The sequence below is a fragment of the Hemitrygon akajei genome, chromosome 25, assembly GCF_048418815.1.
Source record: "Hemitrygon akajei chromosome 25, sHemAka1.3, whole genome shotgun sequence".
Classification (NCBI taxonomy): domain Eukaryota; kingdom Metazoa; phylum Chordata; class Chondrichthyes; order Myliobatiformes; family Dasyatidae; genus Hemitrygon; species Hemitrygon akajei.
This window is the reverse complement of record NC_133148.1, coordinates 33,035,264-33,043,078: the sequence shown is the minus strand read 5'-3', so window position 1 is coordinate 33,043,078 and position 7,815 is coordinate 33,035,264. Positions and strand designations below refer to the sequence as shown.

At 48.8% G+C, this 7,815-nt stretch overlaps 1 protein-coding gene across 1 annotated transcript in view; it reads right to left on the bottom strand.

Annotated features, from left to right (window-relative positions):
* The window catches only part of LOC140716499 (N-acetyllactosaminide beta-1,3-N-acetylglucosaminyltransferase 2-like), an 18,994-nt gene extending 15,049 nt beyond the window's left edge, over positions 1 to 3,945 (bottom strand). Inside the window, exon 1 of the mRNA XM_073029291.1 lies at positions 3,700 to 3,945. The gene's annotated coding sequence lies outside the window, so the exon portion shown is untranslated. The remainder of the gene's footprint in view (positions 1 to 3,699) is intronic.
* Between the last annotated feature and the right edge of the window lie 3,870 nt (positions 3,946 to 7,815).

The window sequence follows — 7,815 nt, the reverse complement described above, 5'->3', positions numbered from 1 at the left end:
TAGTGGAGTGGTGTCACAGCAACAACCTGGCACTCAACGTCAGTAAGACGAAAGAGCTGATTGTGGACTTCAGGAAGGGTAAGAAGAAGGAACACAAACCAATCCTCATAGAGGGGTCAGAAGTGGAGAGAGTGAGCAGTTTCAAGTTCCTGGGTGTCAAGATCTCTGAGGATCTAACCTGGTCCCAACGTAGCAATGTAGTTATAAAGAAGGCAAGACAGCGACTATACTTCATTAAAGGTTTGAAGAGATTTGGCATGTCAACAAATACACTCAAGAGCTTCTATAGTTGTACCATGGAGAGCATTCTGACAGGCTGCATCACTGTCTGGTACGAAGGGGCTACTGCACAGGACCGAAAGAAGCTGCAGAGGGTTGTAAATCTAGTCAGCTCCATCTTGGGCACTAGCCTACAAAATACCCAGGGCATCTTCAGGGTGCGGTGTCTCAGAAAGGCAGCGTCCATTATTAAGGACCCCCAGCACCCAGGACATGCCCTTTTCTCACTGTTACCATCAGGTAGGAGGTACAGGAGTCTGAAGACACACACTCAGCGATTCAGGAACAGCTTCTTCCCCTCTGCCATCTGATTTCTAAATGGACATCGAACCCGTGAACACTACCTCAGTTTGTTCAAATATACAGTATTTCTGTTTATTGCATGTTTTTTAAATGTATTCAATATACATATACTGTAGCTGATTTACTTATTATTATTTTTTCTCTTCTAGGTTATATATCGCATTGAACTGCTGCTAAGTTAACAAATTTCACGTCACATGCTGCTGATAATAAACCTGATTCTGATTTTAAAGAAAGTAGTCCGTTTCTCCTTAACCTCAATTCCCTGTGACTGACTACATCATTTTCACCATAGACGTCCATTCCCTGTAGACTTCTATCCCCCATCAAGAAGGACTCAAAGTTCTCTGCTCTTTTTTAACAAAAGAGCCAACCAGAGCCCCTCCAGCACCACTTTCCTCCGTCGGGCAAAACTGGTCCTCGCCCCAAGCAATTTCTGCTTCAGCTCCCTTCCGTGTTCTCCAAACTTGAGGGGGTCACCACGGGCCCCAGCTACGCCTGCCTTTCTTTTGGCTATGTAGAAGATTCCACGTTCCAAGCCCTTTCCCGATAACGCTCCCCAACTCTTCCTGCCCTACACTGACAACTGCACTGGCCTGCTTCAGGCACCCACGGTGAGCTCATCAATTTCATCAACTTTGCCTCCAACTTCGACCCTGCCCTTAAATTCACTTGATCCATCTCTTGACACCTCTGTCCCCTTTCTCGATCTCTCTGTCTCCGTCTCTGCAGGCAAACTATCAACTGACATTTTTATAAACCTACTGATCCCCATATGACTATCTTGACCATACCTCTTCCCACCCCGTCTCCTGTAAAAATGATTTTCCCTTTTCTCAATTTGATCATCTCCACTGCATCTGTTCCCAGGATGAGGCTTTCCTTTCCGGGACATCAGAGATGACCACCTCCTTCTTCAAAGACTGGGATTTCCTTCCTCCACCCCTCACCCACATCTCCTCCATTTCCCGGGCGTCTGCGTTCACCCCATCTCCCACCAGCTTAACAGGGCTGGAGTTCCCCATCTCCACCTCCCACCTCATGAGCCTCCACATCCAACACATCATTCTCCGTAACCTCTGCCATCTTCCATGGGACCCGGCCACCAAACACAGGGGGGACAGAGACAGGGAGAGGGTATGGAGAGAGAGAGACAGAGAGAGAGAGAGAATGGCGAGAGACAAAGAGGGTGTGGAGAGAGAGAGACAGAGAGAATGGTGAGAGACAAAGACGGTGTGGAGAGAGAGAGACAGGACAGAGAGAGAGTGAGACAGAGATGGAGGGAGAGAGAGAGAGTGAGAGAGAATGAGACAAAGAGAGGGCGTGGAGAGAGACAGAGAGAAAGTGACAGAGAGGGAGGGAGAGAATGAGACAGAGAGAGAGAATGGTGAAAGTCAAAGAGGGTGTGGAGAGAGAGACAGAGGGACAGAGAGAGAGAGAGAGGGAGGGAGAGAGAGTGAGAGAGAGAATGGTGAGAGTCAAAGAGGGTGTGGAGAGAGAGACAGAGGGACAGAGAGAGAGACAGAGAGGGAGGGAGAGAGTGAGAGAGAGAATGGTGAGAGACAAAGAGGGTGTGACAATAGACAATAGGTGCAGAAGTAGACCATTCGGCCCTTCGAGCCTGCACCGCCATTCTGAGATCATGGCTGATCATCTACTATCAATACCCGGTTCCTGCCTTGTCCCCATATCCCTTGATTCCCCTATCCATAAGATACCTATCTAGCTCCTTCTTGAAAGCATCCGGAGAATTGGCCTCCACTGCCTTCCGAGGCAGTGCATTCCAGACCCCCACAACTCTCTGGGAGAAAAAGTTTTTCCTTAACTCTGTCCTAAATGACCTACCCCTTATTCTCAAACCATGCCCTCTGGTACTGGACTCTCCCAGCATCTGGAACATATTTCCTGCCTCTATCTTGTCCAATTCCTTAATAATCTTATATGTTTCAATCAGATCCCCTCTCAATCTCCTTAATTCCAGCGTGTACACACCCAGTCTCTCTAACCTCTCTGCGTAAGACAGTCCAGACATCCCAGGAATTAAAGGTGTGGAGAGAGAGAGAGGGTGTGGAGAGAGAGTGAGATAGAGAGAGAGAGAGTAGAGAGAGAGAGAGAGTAGAGAGAGAGAGAGAGTAGGGGAGAGAGAGAGAGTAGGGGAGAGAGAGAGAGCAGGGGAGAGAGAGAGAGCAGGGGAGAGAGAGAGAGCAGGGGAGAGAGAGAGAGCAGGGGAGAGAGAGAGAGCAGGGGAGAGAGAGAGAGCAGGGGAGAGAGAGAGAGCAGGGGAGAGAGAGAGAGCAGGGGAGAGAGAGAGAGCAGGGGAGAGAGAGAGAGCAGGGGAGAGAGAGAGAGCAGGGGAGAGAGAGAGAGCAGGGGAGAGAGAGAGAGCAGGGGAGAGAGAGAGAGAGCAGGGGAGAGAGAGCAGGGGAGAGAGAGAGAGCAGGGAGAGAGAGAGCAGGGAGAGAGAGAGCAGGGAGAGAGAGAGCAGGGAGAGAGAGAGCAGGGGAGAGAGAGAGCAGGGGAGAGAGAGAGCAGGGGAGAGAGAGAGAGAGCAGGGAGAGAGAGAGAGCAGGGAGAGAGAGAGCAGGGAGAGAGAGAGCAGGGAGAGAGAGAGCAGGGAGAGAGAGAGCAGGGAGAGAGAGAGAGCAGGGAGAGAGAGAGAGAGCAAGGGAGAGAGAGAGCAGGGGAGAGAGAGCAGGGGAGAGAGAGACAGAGAGAGGAATGGAGACAGATTCAGACAAACAGAGAGGAGAGTGTGCAGAGGAAGAGAGAAAGTGCGGGTAAGAGAGATTGAGGGCAGAGAGTGTGTGTAGAGAGAGTGATGCAGAGAGGGAACACGGTCTGAGAGGGTATGGGAGTGAGCGCGGAGAGAGTGGAACGAGAGTTTATTGAAAGGGAGAGTGCGTGTACATGGAGAGAGGAAGAGAGTGTGTGTGTGGGGGCAGAGAGAGCTGAGGTGAGTAAGGAGGACAGGGGAGGATCCCGCACGCCGGGATCTGGGGATGTGACCCGGAACTCGGCGCACGGCCAGCTCGCATCGCGTTTCGGAAGGAGCAGGGGCGGAGGGCGGAGGGTTGACGGGCGGCGGGGCCGGGTGGGTGAGACGGCGGGGCTCCCTACCTCAGCACCGCCGCTCCGTGCGGGGAGGGGATCAGCGAGTTCTCATGGCGGGGTGAGACCCGGGCTCAGCCTCCGTCCTCCCGGTCCGAACGTCCCGCTGCCTCTGACTCACACTCAGGTGTCAGCCGGGGAACGGGAACCTCTCTTGCTCCCTCCCTCCGACGTCACTTAACTCTTCCCCTCCTGCAAACTTCATCCGCGACCGTTAAACTTTCTTAAAACACAAGTTCGAGGCGAGGAAGTGTTGCAAATCGGATGCCGACTTTCATAATATCGCAGCAAAAAGGCCCCTCCCCGGGGCGCTTTTCCTCTTCCTTGTCTTCTTGGAGGGATTCCCAGCCCGCGTGTCCCCCCCCCAAAGGATCACAGTCTGTGCACGGTGCACAACCTTGGAGTCGGTCCTCGTGACGAGAAACCCCCGTGTTCCTGTCATTCATCAAATGGGGGTTCTCGTTTCGCGGATGCCCGTGAAGAGTATGAGTTTCAAGTTGCCTACTGTCATGTTCTCCTGCGAATTTTCACCAGTTATTGCCCATTCCCCTGGGCAGTTTCTTTAATCCACCGTCCTTCTGGTGTAGAAAATCCACACTGATACAGGGGAGGGGGAGATCCAGGTTTTAAATCCATGCTGGTTCGCCGTTCTCTGTATGCGAGGGGTTGCCGACCGGTTTTTTAAAAATACTGTGGACCAATACTTAAGCAAGGACCCCGGGTTGGAAACCCCCTGGCCTGGGGTGCGCGGCCACGCCGTAACCAAAATGCCACCACGCACGTAGCCTTCGCTGCCTCGCAGCTGGAACCGAACGCTGCCATTAAAAAAAAAAGGCTGACCAGACGTGAAAAGCTGGTACCCTTAAATGAATAAATAGAATCAAAAGAATGAGACTTTTCAACGGTCAGTTTTCGTCCTAAATGGTGGCTAGCGCGACGCTTCACTGTGGCAGAGACCCGGGTTCAATTCCCGCCGCGGCCCGAACATTCTCCCCGTGACCGCGTGGGTTCCCTCCCACTGTCCAAAGGCTAATTGATCATCGTAAATTGTCCCGTGATTAGTCTCGGATTAAATCGTGGGCTAGCTAGGAGGACTGGGAGGGCCTATTCCACACTGTAGCTCATTAAATAAATATTGTTTGTATACATATTTACAAAAACATAAACACATATTCAAAGTGCCTCGCCACACATGTAAAATAATTTCCTGCTAGGAGCCAGGCCTGGTCCAGGCAGCTGCAAAACAAAATTAGAGGGAATGTTATTCTTAGACAGTAATATCATTTAAAAAAGGGACTCCTGTGAGGGGTGGGGAGGTTATAGTGTTGGTTGAAAAAGACCCAGAAGCCACTAAACCCATTAAGGGCACGGATGCACGTGAGACCATCAGACATAGGAGCAGAATTAGGCCATTTGGCCCGTCAAGTCTCTGCCATTCCATCATGACTAATTTACCTTAACCCCATTCTCCGGTCTTCTCCCTGTAACCCTTGACGCTGTTTTTAATCAAGAAACTATTAACCTCTGCTTTAATTATGCCCAATGACTTGGCCTCCACAGAGGTCTGTGGCAATGAATTCCACAGACTCACCGCTACCTTCCCAAAGAAATTCCTTCTCATCGCTGTTCTAAAGGAAGTCCTTCTATTCTGAAACACACACAAAATGCTGGTGGAAAACAGCAGGCCAGGCAGAATCTATAGGGAGAAGCACTGTCGACGTTTCAGGCCGAGACCCTTCATCAGGTCTAACTGAAAGGAAAGATAGTAAGAGATTTGAAAGTGGGGGGGGGGGATGCAAAATGATAGGAGAAGACGGAGGGGGGTGGGGTGAAGCTAAGAGCCGGAAAGGTGATTGGCGAAAGGGATACACAGCTGGAGATGAGAAAGGATCATGGGATGGGAGGCCTAGGGAGAAAGAAAGGGGGAGGGGAGCACCAGAGGGAGATGGAGAACAGGCAAAGAGTGATGGGTAGAAAGGGAGATAAAAAAGGGAGGGGGGAATAAATAAATAAGGGATGGGGTAAGAAGGGGAGGAGGGGCATTAACGTAAGTTAGAGAAGTCAATGTTCATGCCATCAGGTTGGAGGCTACCCAGACGGAATATAAGGTGTTGTTCCTCCAACCTGAGCGTGGCTTCATCTTGACAGTAGAGGAGGCCATGGATAGACATATCAGAATGGGAATGGGACGTGGAATTAAAATGTGTGGCCACTGGGAGATCCTGCTCTGAAGCTCTACCCTCTGGTCTTAGAATCTCCCAGTATTGGAAGCATCCTCTCCACGTCCATTCTATCTCGCCCCAGGGTTCCCAATCCTTGTTTTTATGCCATGGACCCTTACCATTAACCAAAGGGTCCGTAGACATCAGGTTGGAAATTCCTGATCTAGGCTTCATTGAGATCCTCCCTCAGATTCTTCTAAACTCCAGTGAGTGCAGGCTCACAGCCAGCAAATGTTGGTTGAAGGACTGGCAATTTGTTTCCCAGTCAGCACAATATGTGATTTGAAGAGGAACCTGCAAGAGGTGTTGGGGGGGTGGGGTGGGGGGGGGGGGGTTCCTACGTCCTTGTCCATGGTGGCTGTGCTCAGGGGCTGCAGATGCTGTACTTCCTTAGAAGGTTGGCGTCATTCAATGTCTGCAGTGAGATGCTGAAGATGTTCTATAGGTCAGTTGTGGAGAGCGCCCTCTTCTTTGTGGTGGCGTGTTGGGGAGGAAGCATTAAGAAGAAGGACGCCTCACGTCTTAATAAGCTGATAAGGAAGGCGGGCTCTGTCGTGGGCAAAGTACTGGAGAGTTTAACATCGGTAGCTGAGCGAAGGGCGCTGAGTAGGCTACGGTCAATTATGGAAAACCCTGAACATCCTCTACATAGCACCATCCAGAGACAGAGAAGCAGTTTCAGCGACAGGTTACTGTCGATGCAATGCTCCTCAGACAGGATGAAGAGGTCAATACTCCCCAATGCCATTAGGCTTTACAATTCAACTGCCAGGATTTAAGAACTTTTTTTTTTAAAGCTATTATTAATGCTTTTTGAGTTAGTGATTTAGATGCATATCATATTATTACTGAGTTAAGTATTGTATGTAATGAGTTTTTGCTATAACAAGTGTATGGGACACTGGAAAAAATGTTGAATTTCCCCATGGGGATGAATAAAGTATCTATCTATCTATCTATCTATCTATCTATCTATCTATCTATCTGACGGGTCCCGATGAAGGGACTTGACCCAAAACCCTTCACGGAGAACTTCTTTAGCCCGAGGGTGGTGAACCTGTGCAACTTGTTGCCACAGGTGGCAACAGAGGGCAGGTCATTGGGTACATTGAAAGGTGAGGTTGATGGGTTCGTGGTTGGTCATCGTGTCAAAGGTTAGGGGGAGAAGGTTTATTATCACCGGCATGTGACATGAAATTTGTTAACTTAGCAGCAGCAGTTCAATGCCATACATAATCTAGCAGAGAGAGAATAATAATAATAATAAATAAAATTTTAAAAATAATAATAAATAAACAAGTAAACCAATTACATGTATTGAATAGATTTTTAAAAAACAGATGAAGACAGAATTATGGGAAAAGGGTTATAAATTTATAATGCGTCACCCAGCAACACTGATAATTTTTTTGGAGGAGGGAAAAAGAAGATTTTTTTTCTGATTATCGAGAAGCGGAGGTGTTCGCACAAAAACTTCCATCTATTGGCTAATTACACATAGAGACTTCCAAACGTAATAGATTAAAGATGAAGATAGAGTCAGCAAACAGAAGTGATGGACATTTACGGATAATACAGGGGAGAAAAGCAAAATTTTAGAAATACTAATTGAGAATAGTATTTTTTTTCTTCTTTATGTTGCGGGGGTGCTGGGGAGCTTTGGATCGATTACTGCGGGATTCACGTGTGTAATCATGGTGATTGCCATGACCCGTACAACAGAGGGGGGTAATGTTGTGGTTTTTTTTCCCACAACATTAGTAGGGGGGTATTTTGTTTTTTTCTTTATATTCTATTTTTCTTCTATCTTTCTGCCTGGATGATTGGTGAGGACACACATAGCAACATGGAGACTTTTAGAAAGATTTCCCAGGATACCATGAAAGTTGAAAGATTAGGTATT